At 40.4% G+C, this 14143-nt stretch overlaps 1 protein-coding gene across 1 annotated transcript in view; it reads right to left on the bottom strand.

The window, feature by feature from the left end:
* The window catches only part of tp53i11b (tumor protein p53 inducible protein 11b), a 33627-nt gene extending 27344 nt beyond the window's left edge, over positions 1 to 6283 (bottom strand). The window contains exon 1 of the mRNA XM_070830792.1: positions 6228 to 6283. The gene's annotated coding sequence lies outside the window, so the exon portion shown is untranslated. The remainder of the gene's footprint in view (positions 1 to 6227) is intronic.
* Between the last annotated feature and the right edge of the window lie 7860 nt (positions 6284 to 14143).

Raw genomic sequence — 14143 nt, 5'->3', positions numbered from 1 at the left:
AGCTCCTTCTTCATTTAACTCCATCACTATTGTTTGCCTTGTTACCCTTCTGCCAGAAACACACAGGAGGCAGAAGCACCGCAAAGCGTGATGATATATCAATTATCTGTCAGAGAGACAGGCCAAGAGGGAGAAATGTGCTTCTGTTATGATCAGCCAGGCCGCTGCTCGCCTGAAAATTGGTATATGCATTATCTACGTCACCACTTTTGCTAACAGCTGAGTGAGCATTTCCATTTGGAAAAGCTCAGAAAGAAACAGAGGTGGAACTGCCCTTTGATAAAAATATCTCTAAAATATCTTTCATATATGGCTTATGTAAAATACTCAAACTGATGTTCAATGCAATAAACTCTGTTCCACGGCATTATCTCAAACAAAACTTTTCACCAATTTAAAAGAAAAGACTTAAATCATTTGGTTTGTCAGCTGTTAGTTGCAATTCGGATGAATTTTGTAAAACAACACAACATGATTATATCAAGAGTCCACTTAAAGTCAGTTAAGTATAATACTGACTTATTATCCAGGACTAAAAACGTAATATGGCTGCATCATAGCTGATGTATTAGAATGTAAGAAGTGAGCACAGTTTGGGGACTATTAAACGGCATTAGTAGTTGACATGGAAGTCAAATAGCATTTTACTTTACTTGCATGACGTTTTGACCATTATAATCTGCCTTTAAAGCCAGTCTTGTAGAGCCTCTTAGTTGCAGTTGCTGCTTGAGCTCTTGCACTGACGAAAGGAAGCTGAGGTTCAAAACTGTTACCCAAGGTGTCACATCAGGGCAGCGGTGTCAGGCTAACGTGTTTGTGGATCTGGAACACCCACAAAGAAATTACTGTAATGTGTTTGTGTATGTGTGTATGAATGAGTGACTGTGTGTGTGTCTAATATGTATTGAGTGCAGTGCAGTGCAGTGCAGTTTGGCAACAGGCTGAAATTGAATTATTTACCCTAGGTTTTTTTTCATTTTCTACAACACGGGGCCAGGTTGTTAGCATGCATTTGCATACATTTGCATTGAATATGCCTCATCCTTCAGGAAGTGTGATTTATTACTCCTTCATCTGTATTATAATGGATCATGTCTGGAGAGAGACAAAAACTTCAATAAGAAATTAAAAAAATGTTTTAATATGCTTCTATCAGCATGAATACAGTGCAAATATGTGGACGTCTAATGGCTGCAGGTGGTTGTGTTTGTTCACATTTTGTATTACAGTCAGCAGCATGCAAGATGCGGACGGGGCGATGCCTGATGACCACAGGGTCACCTGTTGTTGAGTTACCATGCCTGAGTTCTGTTAATTACATACAGAACAGATGACAGTCTTCAGTATTTTCCAATATGCTCATTTTTCCTTAAGCTTTTTAAATGCAGTATAGTTAAGATATCTCACTGGGGATGATACAGAGAATTTGGATGAGGTATAATTTCAGATGTTATCATGAAATTGTATACAGACTGGTTATTTATAAAACTAAAAATAATACAGGCATCAAATGAGAGAGGAGTGTTTCTTGGGAGGAAACCTGTATATTCTGCCATGGCACAGGAATGGGCGCCGCTGGCTTAGATGATTGTCCCAGACATATAAAACTATTTGGGTCATAGGATTGAAATTCTCATTCTTATCTTAACCATCACAACAGGAAAGTGGCTTTAAACACATATTGTTAAACCAGTGTTGGCAAAGTTGGACCAGGGACATCTATTCTGCCTATTCTATCTAACCTTTGCTGCAACATTTATCACTATATTCTGACATTTAACAACATTTTCCAGGCCAAATGATTTGCCAATTAATCAGGAAAGGGCATATCAATCAAAAACTTAAACAATCATTAGTTGCAACTATCTATTTTTTTTTTTTTTTTAAACATGACAAGACATTACTCAAATCAGTAGTTTTCTATAACAAACGTGATGCAACCCCAAGATGAACTGCAGGTTAAGTGGGCCATAATGCAGTACACTAGCTACAGTTGTCAGCTCAGCAAATGTTCAGTGATGAACCACTGCTGAGTTCCAATGTCTAAATGAAAGCTGTGACTAAATGTAGATGAAACGCCTGTAGGATAAGGATGAAGCAACCTGCATGGGGATGGATCTTGAGAGCCTATGAAGGGAAAAAGCTACCGCCTCAATCCATAAGATTTTAGCAGCTGAGGTATTTACATTTCTTTCATCATTTTGTAAGAGGCGCCTTCTGTTAGTAAAAGGTTACCAGGAGGGCAGTTAACCAGATATAGTTTGCAAGTGTTGAAAATGTTTGCCGTGATGTATGGGTGCTGTCAAGGAGAACTGAAAGGGGACTTTGTCCACAAGGCAAGGGGGAAATGATGTGAAACCATAAACTCAAAGCATGCACACACAACAGTCACCATGCTCCACTCTCACTCACTCTCTGTACAGCTGACCAGCACAGCCCTGCATACTCCTCATTTCAGGTGACAGTAGGTCTTTAACTATAATTTTTACAATATCTAACAATTGTGAATGAGTGAAGTTAAACAAAAACAAAACTATTACTTACTGAATACAGACACGATTTGATGTGGAGTTCACGTCTTGCTCCTACTGAAGACGCTGATGCTGCTGCCTCTACAACGCTGTTCCAAATGTCATTGGAGGGTGGGGGGGTTGCTTAAAGTTTACCTGTCAATTGAAAATCATTGCAAGTTTTAAAACGAAAAATGTCTTTTCTCTGAAATATCTTTACTAAATTGCAACGACAACAGAAGTCCCATAAAAGCCAGTGAAATATTTTTGAGCAAACAAACGAGGATGCAAGCAAGTCAAACAAAAGATGGCACCACATGTTGTACAACATTACAATTTGAGCTGAAGAGTTTATCAAAGATAATGAATCCCAAATGAGATTATGCGGAGTTCATGCAGACAGCTGGAACTGCCTGACAGAAATTACTTGCCAAATATACACAGAAATTGCCCACAGTGTTTTGACACCACTCAGCAATTGAATTTCTTTTCTGCCGTTCCTAGATGTAATTATTGAGTTGGACAGCCTATAACTGCCATAAAAAGTCAATGTCTGAAAAGCAGCATATGGTCAGCAGCGTATTCTCTAATCTTGTCTACTGGAAATAAACAGTAGCACATCTGCTGTAGGGTCATTATCAAGGCGTATGGCTTAGCCACTGTCACAGCAGACAGTAGGAAATTAAAAGCAAAAGGAAGAAAGCCATCCACACTGGTGGAACAACACTGCTGGTGCATAGTAGTCCTTACAGACAGAGAAGTCAGCACAGAAAAATAAAACTAAAAATAGATAACCACCATTTTGCCGAGGTGAATCACATCTGTTTTTGTTTTAAGAATAAATCTAAAGTGGCAATTACCAAAATAATTCTAGTGAGAGAGATCTTTGTAGACAGTTGTGATTTTAAAATGCATAATTTAGCCATACTCATAGTATTAAAAAAAAAACTGCCTTAAGGCGAAAATTCTTTACAGCCACTGTTGAGAGAAAAATCACTTTGTGCTACTGTGCCTCAGGCAGCATAAATACTACCCTCACACTTTCAGTGGCCTCCAAATGTCCATTTGTGCAGCTCAACTAAAAATAACCATTACAATTATAATTATTACAGTTTGTAGTGTCATTGGTAGACTGAGTTGTGAACAGAAGTGTTAATTAATCACTGAGGAGTTAAAACAAAAAAGGGGTCACCATCTGCTTTGGCTACCCAGCATGCAGCATGCCAACAGTGTGTGAGGGACCTGTGGGACAGCCCAGGGCTGTACTAGGCGCCACTGCTTGCCTCTGTGACTCTTCACAGAAACTACACAGAGACACATAACCATCTACATATGCCACTGCTTAACTCTCCAAGGATCGCTTCAGCCTCATATTCTCATAGCCCAGCTCCACTGAGACCGGGTTAACGCTCTATCCAGTCTGGTGGACTGCATGGAGACACATTCAAAACTTGCAAACAGAAATTATTCTTACATTTCACTCAGTTTTGTAGTAAATATAGCCCTGCTTCCATCAACAGTTCCCCTGTGGCACATCTGCCACTTCGAATAGGAAGGTTATAATATAATGTAATATTTCCATTGATCAGACAGGTATTAAGTGTAGTTGTAAGATGATGTGTAACACTACTAGGTGGCACAGAGAGCCATTAGGGATAAGAGCTTGCAGCAATAGCTGAAAGAGTGTTCAAGGGCTCGCTGAGGTGATAATATCCTGCAGTCACAAGCGTTCATGGAAAAAGAAAACAGTCTAAAAGGTCAGGCCAGATCTGACCCATTTACCAGAGCCCCTCCTGAATTTAGAAAGCAGAGTGTGACTATGTTAACAGCGAAAATATCTAATGGTTTCATCATGCTTGGTTTGGTTAAAAGTACAGAGATACTGTTGAACACGTACTTCAGCCAGAAAAATTGCTGATGGCTATATCAGCACAACCACAGTATCTTCAATAGATATCCACTGCGGCCCCCTCCACATCAGTTTTATTCATTTTCCACAAAGCTGAAAACTTTGTCACTAGAGGCACAAAGAACAGAGAAGGAAGCCCTGCTTCATCTTTCCCATTTCCTCGGCCAATTAGAATCCCCCACCCGCCCACATCGTCTGGGTGACATGTTGATTCCTGATCACAAGGCGATTAGAGAAAAACAGTGCAGCGGCTGCCGTGAGAATAAGGCTTGATTCATGAAAAAGACAAACCAAATGAGCAATTTACAAGGCCGATAAACGAGGAAGGCCAATATCTCGTTTATCTCCCTATTCGACATTACATTTTTTTTTCCCTTCAGAGACGCGAGGAACGTAATAGCCACCATAGTCGCCTCCCTCATGTTATTGGCTTTTGTTTGACCCAAACCATCATCTCAGGCTAGGTTTTGTTGTGTGTTGAAATGCTCGCAGCTTTACAAACGTGGGCATGTCGATGCATAAGCATGCATTCAGCAGTGGTGTCATTCTGAGGGGAAAAAAAAAAAAAAAAAACAGCTGCTCATGGCCTCCTCTTGCTTCGAAAGCTCTCAACTATTTCAGTACTCCTCCATATAGGATTGAGACTTTTCTTGCAGACTGCTTCACGGTAAGCTTGAGTAGCTCAGTTCCCTCATGACTGTTTATTGGGAGAGCGCTGCAGCATTGCTGAGCTGCACTTGGGACAAGTCTTGACACACCAAACACTCAACTGAACTGAGAGGCAGACACTCACTCTGAATGATTTATCACTCATAAGAATGAAGCAGCAAACTATTTTATCACACTTCATAACATTTGTGGTTAGTCTCATTGGATGTTTGATCTCAAATTTCAGTATATCTAAGTACAAATTTCACATAAAAATTACAGCACACTCCTGTGTGTGTGTGTGTGTCTGGCTGCTTCTTTGATAAACACAGCTGGTACATTTGGCATTTTTAGTCCCTTTAAGAGATGGCTTGATTGGGCAATTTCTAACAGTGACAAATCCAGACTTTGGTGTGTTTTGGCTCTGGCTGCCCACCACACCGGTTAATCCACTTTCACCTATTAAGCAGCTAACTCCGCCACCTCTTTCACGTAACTTTACATTTATCCAACGTCTTAACCTGATTTATTAGGGGGGGTTTAGCCCAGCAGAATTACCCACCAACACACTCGTCTCAGTGAACTGTAATGTTTAAAAACCACAGCACTTCTTCAGACTGGGTAATTATTAGTAGCTCGCTAATGTTAACCTTTGGCTGCTGAATAACTTCACTGTTGCCGGATGGTGCGGAGCAGCTCAGTCTTTAAATACGGTTGTGAAGCTAAGCCATAAAACCAAGTAGAGAAGAAATGAAGACGAGCCGTTTTCCGTAAGGTTAATTCACATTGAAAAAAATAAAAATAATTGAATGTTTTTCGTCTTGAACGGTTTATATTTGACAGCGCTGCCCTCCACGCTTCACTTCACTTACCCGGCTTTTCTAATGTAGCCCACACTTTAAAGAAAAATAAACTAAAGCTACAAGACAACAACTTTAAACACAAAAAAAACCCCTTAAATAGTCGACAATCTTTTCCGACCACGCAGCGCCGAGTGACTTAGTTATATTTAAGCTAGCAGTTAGTGTTAACTCTCCAAGACGTTGACAGATACAAAAACACAGCGGGAAGCATCTTCAAGTAAAAATTTAGGGCTCAAATTGAGAGAAAGACGCGAGTAAAAGGCGTTTAAAAGCACAGGGCGTGTGTGTGTAACTTACAGCAGGAAGCGGAGTGGTGTCCGGAGTTTTTCCTCGGGGTGTAACGCTGGCTGTTATGGCAGAGAGTGAGCGGGGTGGATGGTGTGGAGGAACATCGCTCAGCTCCGCGATCACGCAGAGCGGAGCAGCTAACACTCCGAAGCAGCCGAGCAGCGCCGTAAAAACCCGAGCTCACACGAAGGCGCCGAATGCATCGCCACTACCGTAATAGACGGAATAGACAGGAAATAACAAATGCTGTAGTAGTTTTTACTAAAAGTATACACTCTCACTGTCAGTGTCGGGTCAGATTACTTCAGTTACTTAATACGAGCAATTTTTGTAATTAGTCACATAGTCCATCTGAATACTTACGGGTTACTTCAAACTCAAACATTTAAGATATTCCACCTGCAACTGCAAAAAATAGGACGCAGCCACAACAATTTGAGTCCCACAAATATACTTTTTTCTCTATAAACATCTCAAAGTATCTTCAGTGCAGATGCTAATGCATATTCAGCATTCTCACTTGTTCAAATCAAGCCACCATCGCAAAACAAAAAAGTAGTGGCACAAACTGAAGGTGTTCTCTGTGTAGGCTATTCTCCAACATGTTAGACTTTTCTTTATTGATCCCCCATAGGGGGAAATTCACTGAAATTCCATCACAGCTTACAGTTCTCCTATCTTTAGACCCTTGATTCAGACAAAGAAAGTTCCTTTAAAGGAGGAAAACGTGTCAAATCAATTTCAGATGAATGTTGCGTTGTAAAGTAAAATTATTAAAAGTAAAAGTATTATATAAGAGCTAAATTATCTGTCCATCTATCTATCTATCTATCTAGAAAGCAAATGAACAACTGGTGGAATAAGCTGCTTATATCTACCTGGTATTTCAACACAAAGCCTCTCAGAGCCTGAGTGGAAAAGGGCAGGGTTATTTATCTTTAATTGCCTTTGTAACAGCATCAAGGATACTCACACAGGTGCTAATAAAACAAGCTCCTCAGCTTTGAACAGAGGTGCTGAATTGATGTCAGAGGAGGGACCTCAGAGGATTTGCGAGCAGAAGCAGAATGAAAGGTGTGGGAGGGAACAGGCGTGAAGATGTTGGCAGAAGGATGGGGTATCATACAATAGATGGAACAGCTTTATGGTAACATACTGCATGTGTTTCTCAGTAGTAAGAGAAGACATAGGAGAGCTGTAGTGAAGGTGTTCAGATGAGGGAGAGAGAGGCGTTGTATAATGTACATTTTGTTTTGAATGAGACAATATTTTACACAATAAACTCAGCTGCAAGCCAGTGGAGCTGCGTGGCAACATTCATTCATTCATTCATTCGTTTCACTTGAGTGTAGGTGGTTTTATGCCTTCGGTACTGTTCTTCTGCACATGTATATGACGTATAATGTGAAGAGTCAGGAAAAAAAGGATGTGAGCAGCAAATATGAACATACCATTGTTTCATTTGAACAGAGGAACAGAGATTCACTGACAAAAAAACAGACTCAACAGGGTGACCAGGGAACAGGTTTGATGTAGATGCTACAGCAATATCTTTACTTATATTCATAATATAGCCACTATATCTACTTCCACGGAAGTCCACCTCCAATAATAATTAACATTTCCCCCTGAAATGTGTATCAGATGGGTCCTGTTGTTAAATTATAGTCTCAGTCATTGGAAAAGGATATTGGAAAACATTTGAAATCACATGACTGTGGTTATGTTTCAGTGGCATTTCCCCTCACCTGCCTGATGATGACATCCACCCTTTAGTGTTTTATCAGGATACTGGACATCCAAGGGAAACAGTGACATTTCAAAGAGGCCGACAATGGCAGTGGGTGGATGTTGCAGGTAAATGGCAGTCAGGGCCAATTTAGCGAGAGATAGGAAGGGTAGGAGGTTTCATAGGATGGTGTGAGACGAGCAAAGATGTGTGGGCACAGTGTGAGATAAAAGACATTAATTCATTGTACCTTTACTAAGCCCTATGCCGTCCTTTGCATGGGTGCCCCAGGGCCATCCTAAGGGTCCATTTAGATTATAAAAACAAAGGCAAAAAGCCCAACACTTACACAAACATTAACCTTACAAGACTACAAATGGAAGAATAAGGATAATACAGAGAAAGGGGTGATATAACATCTGTAGAATAAGGTAGATGGAGGAGCGTGCATGTAAATTGAAACACCATTGTCCAGTACTGACAAGAGTGTAGGCTGAATTATGATTTGGGTGGAAAGGCACGAGGGGTTGAGACAGTAATGTTTTCACTTTAGTTTTGTTTATTTTAACATTTTTCGACGTGCAACCATTCCTACCCTGCAGACACAGAAGCGTGCACATGTGCTGTATGCAGTTTGAGCGATGAAGGAGAAAATGTGGGCTCGAAGAAAGGGGCTGGTATGTGGGAGGCACGCGTGCTTTGTCTTCACCCACACTCAAACCTGTCAAACAACCAGCACTCTTCTTCCACCCCCAATCTGCAGCAACCAATCCGGTTTCAGTATCACAAAACTCAATTTCTTGCCTCTTGTCTGGTCTCTCTCAAATAAGATTGTCTAGAATAGAACAAGGTGTTAGATTACCGTGGGTGACGAGAGGGAACTATTAATTATCATCCTGTAGATTCTTGTAGGTTTGCTGCAGATGTAAGATGTCAAGTCAACAAGGCAAGAATCCAGGCAAATTATTACTGTAACTTTTTGTTATAATCTATACTTTGAATATTGTCTCACTTTGTTTCAGATAACAGTGACTTAATGTTTGTTGAATGTCACTGCTTTACATTTTTTTTCTGCAGGAATTTAAAACAAAAAACTGTGTGAGGAAACAAAAATCTGCTTTCTCCACTTGAACTCCCCCCCACCCCCTGATTTTACATACCAAACACCTCAGTGGACCTTGGTGTCACCAAAGTCTTGTTATCAGCTCCCTTACAGACATCCCATCTCTTCAGGTAATCATGTTAGACAGCTCTGCAGGCATTAAGTCTTTAATTCTCCTGCTGTGCTTCATCAAACTTCACTTGCTAGATTCCAAGATGTTATATCTCTTGCTTATGGTTATCATACGGTTTTTAAAATGTGCTCAAAACCATATCCCCTTAGTACTCCTTCGCCTCAAGAGAGCAGGGTATGCTGTTTAGGAGGAGGATTGTGATATTTGTTTTATTTTGTAGGATGGATCATTTAGACTTGTTGCTTGCAGGCTGAGAAAACATTCATCACTACAGAGAAGCTGCTGGAAATGGAGGAAGACAGTGTCTTCCTGGAAAAGATCAAGAATCAGCCAATACTGTCCACAGCCAATAATGCCAGGGGAAAGGATGTGCTGAAGCAGACACTGTACAACAATATGAGGTGATTGCTGGAGCGGGTTGAACATTAGAGCAAATGGAGGAGTTGTTTTCTACATTGTATTTTACAAGCACCCCAGAGGATAAAGCTTTCTTTTCTGTAAAGGAAACATTGTCTGCACTGGCTTTTGCCCATAAAGTTTACTGTGTCAACAGTGCAACAGGCTAAAATAAGCCTGTTTGTGGTCATCCGGCTGATTTAGTTGGCAGTTTTAGGATGGATTTCTTGAGCCTGATTGGTGGAAATTTCCACTGGAAGAGCAGGACTTTTATATGATAATCATGAACCTGCTGTGAAAATAAAACAATTTTCAGCAAAGTGAGTTCTGCTGTTAATCAAGTTTCGCTGTTTGAATCACAAATTCCCATTTTAAATTCAAATTAAATGCCATTTTCAGTTCCATTGGTCTTATAACAGTCTGAAATATTTAGTTGAGTTTCATGCTTCATGCTCACAATATCTCAAACTAAATTTGGTTTGGCTCTTGTTTGTATGTTTTATCATGTATCATGTGTATCAAGGCAGTTTATCAAGAGTGAGCAACTCTTCATTATGAGAAGTAAATTGTGATGATTACAGCAATAGATCATAGTGTTTTTTTTCAATGACTTGCATGTTCTCATCTGAAATCACATTTATATCAACACACTTTTATCATAAATCAAGGAAAGTGAGGATTTCTACTTCATGTATGGGGTTCATACATAGTTTTACAGATTTGGATTTAAGGACTCATTGGTGTGGAAACAGCTCCAGCTGGACTTTAAATCAAAGAACCGAAAAAAAAAGAGTCAAAACATCAACATTGCAATCTGGATAACTCCGTATGAAGAACGGATCCCTGGTGGTCGCCACTTCTGTCACATGTAAACACAAAGATGGAGGCCACAGAGGTGGAGCGGGGTGGTGGGTGCATAAGGAGCAGCAGTGTCTGAAGTCAGCTGTGGCTTGACTGTTTATTTGTCAGGGGGAATCTCCAATGAGGCTTAGGTTTAGCCTAGCAGTTGCTCGAAAGTGAAAGGAGGCAAAGGTCAAGTGTTATTTGAATGCAGTCCCTCTCTCCCCTCCACTCTGTCTGCATGCAGGCTTATTGCCCTGGCCACAGACAGACTGAACAAATGCACAGCCTGTTAATCATTTCTTTGGCTCATCCTTTACTTTGAGATTAATCATTATTTTCTCTATCCAGTCCTGGAGAGAATTAGAGAACCCAATAATTCAATAATACTCAGTACACAAACTGCATTACCTTCCCACTGAATACCATCCACAAAAGGTGAATGATAAGAGACAAGAAAACAGGACCAGAGCAACGTCTTCACGGCACACAATCAAGGTGTAGTCTGTTAGCAAATCACTTTGGAAATCTGCCTCCTAAACTCTACATAAAGATCGCATAATTAGGTGTATTAAAAAGATTAAGCAAATGGAAATAATCTTTTGATATAGAGGAGCTCTCTAGGGCTTTTGGTGCATTGTCCTGCTACATGGGATCCAAGTAAATATTTAGCACCTAAGCAGCTTTTCATATGGAAACAACGGTGTCCCGTCTTTCAGGTATAATTAAATTTCCTCTTTGCCTCAGCCAAGGGCTATTTTGAGAACCTGGCTCTTATTTGTTCCAAGCAGGAGAAAATCATTAACCCAAACTGGGCTTAGTTCAGATTTGAGGGCCAGCTTTGACAACAAACACTGAGTAGTTGATTCAAAAGGAGCCAAATCAGATTCTATATGTTTTATTAAACACGAATGACTCACAAGTTGAAAGATGTCGAGGGGTGTTATAGAAGAAATAAAAACATACAGGAAAATGAAAGCTTTAATATAAGGTACCAACAGGTCTCAGCTATCTGCTATATTTATTATTTATTTATTTAACAGATAATTAATTCCGGTTTGGCATCTGCTGACTGGATGCGCAAACTAGGATAAAGCCAATAAATGCAAATGGCATTGATCAAAACCACTCCTATAACACCCATATCTATTTGATACCGCAGATGGTAAAAATCCAAGGCTGCCCAGGATTCCTCTCTGGATCAATTTCCTTCACCCTCTAGGATGAATGTCTGGCTTCCTGCGCACAGCTGTATTTACATGACATTTCATCATTAAGGGATTAAAGCTTTAACACACTGCAGCATGCTCAGACACTGAACACTGTTTAAATATTTCATAGAGACACGTTTGTTTTGCTGGTACAATGCAGACTTGTGTTGTGTTTAATGACATAGTTATGCTGTAAGAGGAAATATCCCAGTTTTTCCCCATATTATGACTTCCATTTGTGTCCAGTTGCCAGGAACTTATTGTAGGTCTGAAAATCACAGGTTAAATTATGATATGATCACAACAGTAGCATCACTACAAAGTCAATTCTACTATATGCAATATCTCAGGAGAAAAAAAGGCTAAATCACTGGCAAGCAATCTATGTATTCATGAAATACTGAGCATTAGCAGCAGGGCTCTATGGATGCTAATGATACCACTTTGAACAAGACTGAAGAATCTTAACTACTGGATGGAGTGCCATCAAATTATCTATACATGCTCCCCACAGGGTGAATGCTGATTCCCTGACTTTTCCTATGACGCCACTTGAGGTTAATCATTGCAGTTTTGAGTGAAAAGCCACCGCAAATATTGGATGGATGACCTTGAAATCAGGTACACATATTCATACCGCCCACCCCTTGTAATAAATTGTTGTAGCTTTGGTGAATCTTTTCATCTTGCAGTCAGGTCAAATTTTTAATTCACCTGCAAAACTGATACATATATACTGATATTCGCGTCAGCCTCAGCTGTACTTTGTTTTTAGTGCAAAGAGCAAGTATTCGGCAGCTCAAACTGTCTAAAACAGCCTTCAAATTATCACTAGCTTAGCTGCAGGGTTTACGTTTTATTAACACAGACTCACAAAGGCACAACATGAATACATCATTTCAGTATCAAACAGCTATTGTTGATTGAACTCATAGGATTGAGCTGTTAACAAGAAAAAAGAATTTAAAGGGAAAATGTGGGCAGGAAAGGAAGAAAGTACTCCTCTACCTCTGCCTCAGTAATGCATCAGACACTGCTACAGTTCTAGTGATATTTGCAGCAATACAAATCAGGAAATGCTAAAATGTGCCAAAAGTTAGGTGAGCACTTCTATGGAAGTCGAGTATCCATGTTGAACAGTGTTTTGACACTAGGCCCTGTGTTGGGTATCAGGCTGTGCCATCATAAATCCACTTTGCCCAGTAACAAGCATTTTCTAGCCCCGTCCTAACAGACATTTAAGGTGCCTTTAACTCCCACGCTCACCCAAGCAAAGGGCAGACACTCTGTGGCATGACCTTCCATCTACATTGTATCTCCTCAGGCTGAACTACAGTGCCTGGCCAACTTCATCTAATTGCCAAGGTCCATTCAATTGTCCATCCAGCATCAATGAATAACTGGTCACTAGTCTTACCAATAGCCACTAACTAGCAACCTCTCAGGTATGAGAAATGTTTCTTGAATTATGCCCTTTGACCTGTCTTACCAAATAAATGAACATGGTATCAAAATTGATTCATTTGTGAGTGTAGGAGTGCAGACAAGTCTAGAAAATCATCAGGGCCTAATGGGTGTTTCTTAGTGCTGGGCTCACACCTATGAGAAAGCTCAACAGGGTGTTCCACAGACTCAGACCTCTGTCTAACACGATTAGCCGGCAGCGTTCTCAAACTCCACTGGACGGATCTTACCTGCTGATTTGTTCAACCTAATGAAAAAACAAAATCCCATCTTGTTTCCTTTTTTCATCCAGTAAGTTTACTTCAAAGCATTAGCTCTCAATGGCTGCTGCTGGGTGCATCCAGCCGTCTCTCCTTGCCTCGGTTTCCTCCTGCTAACTGCTGCTGCATTGCATTGATTGTGATATGCTCAGTCCAATATATATAAAAATGCATTGTGATTTTTGTTATTTGTACCATTTTGAGAGAATACCATAGAGACAACATTTACGTATGATTCATTTATGTGGACACATCTTGAACTGCGGTCAATGGGGAGATGCAAGTGTGCAGAATGTGAAACATAGATTAAAAAGGAGTCCAGCATGATGCCAATGATAAAGGAATTAAAGTTCTTCAGCTGAATTTCTAGCAAGCTGAGAGATTAGAGCTGAAGCTGCGAGTGGGTGAACAGGGTTGTTTTTGTCGAGGTTCACACCTCAACAAACACCCCAAAGCCCACAGGCAGGGGAAAAACAGGAGAGAGAAATCACCGGTAAATGGGAAAAATGAACTCCTCAAGTGTAACACAATGATGATGCACCTGCAGTCAAATGCGATGCCCTGAGTAAAAGTTGAAGTTGCTTCAGCTCACAAACTGAATAAACTCAAAATCTGGCTATTTTAAGAGCAGATGAATCAGAAGCCTCTTTAAGTCTGCATCTGGCTCATAGCTGAGAGTGGTTTAGACCTCAGCTCATCAAAGACGTTTTCATGTAAGGCACACATTGATTTGTCCCGTATCCTGCTAACAGGCCCGTCCTTGCATCGATGAGAAGAAAGAAGACTAAGC

This window comes from Pempheris klunzingeri, chromosome 5 (genome assembly GCF_042242105.1).
Source record: "Pempheris klunzingeri isolate RE-2024b chromosome 5, fPemKlu1.hap1, whole genome shotgun sequence".
NCBI classification, from domain to species: domain Eukaryota; kingdom Metazoa; phylum Chordata; class Actinopteri; order Acropomatiformes; family Pempheridae; genus Pempheris; species Pempheris klunzingeri.
The sequence above is the reverse complement of the archived record's forward strand: the minus strand, read 5'-3'. Positions and strand labels throughout refer to the sequence as shown.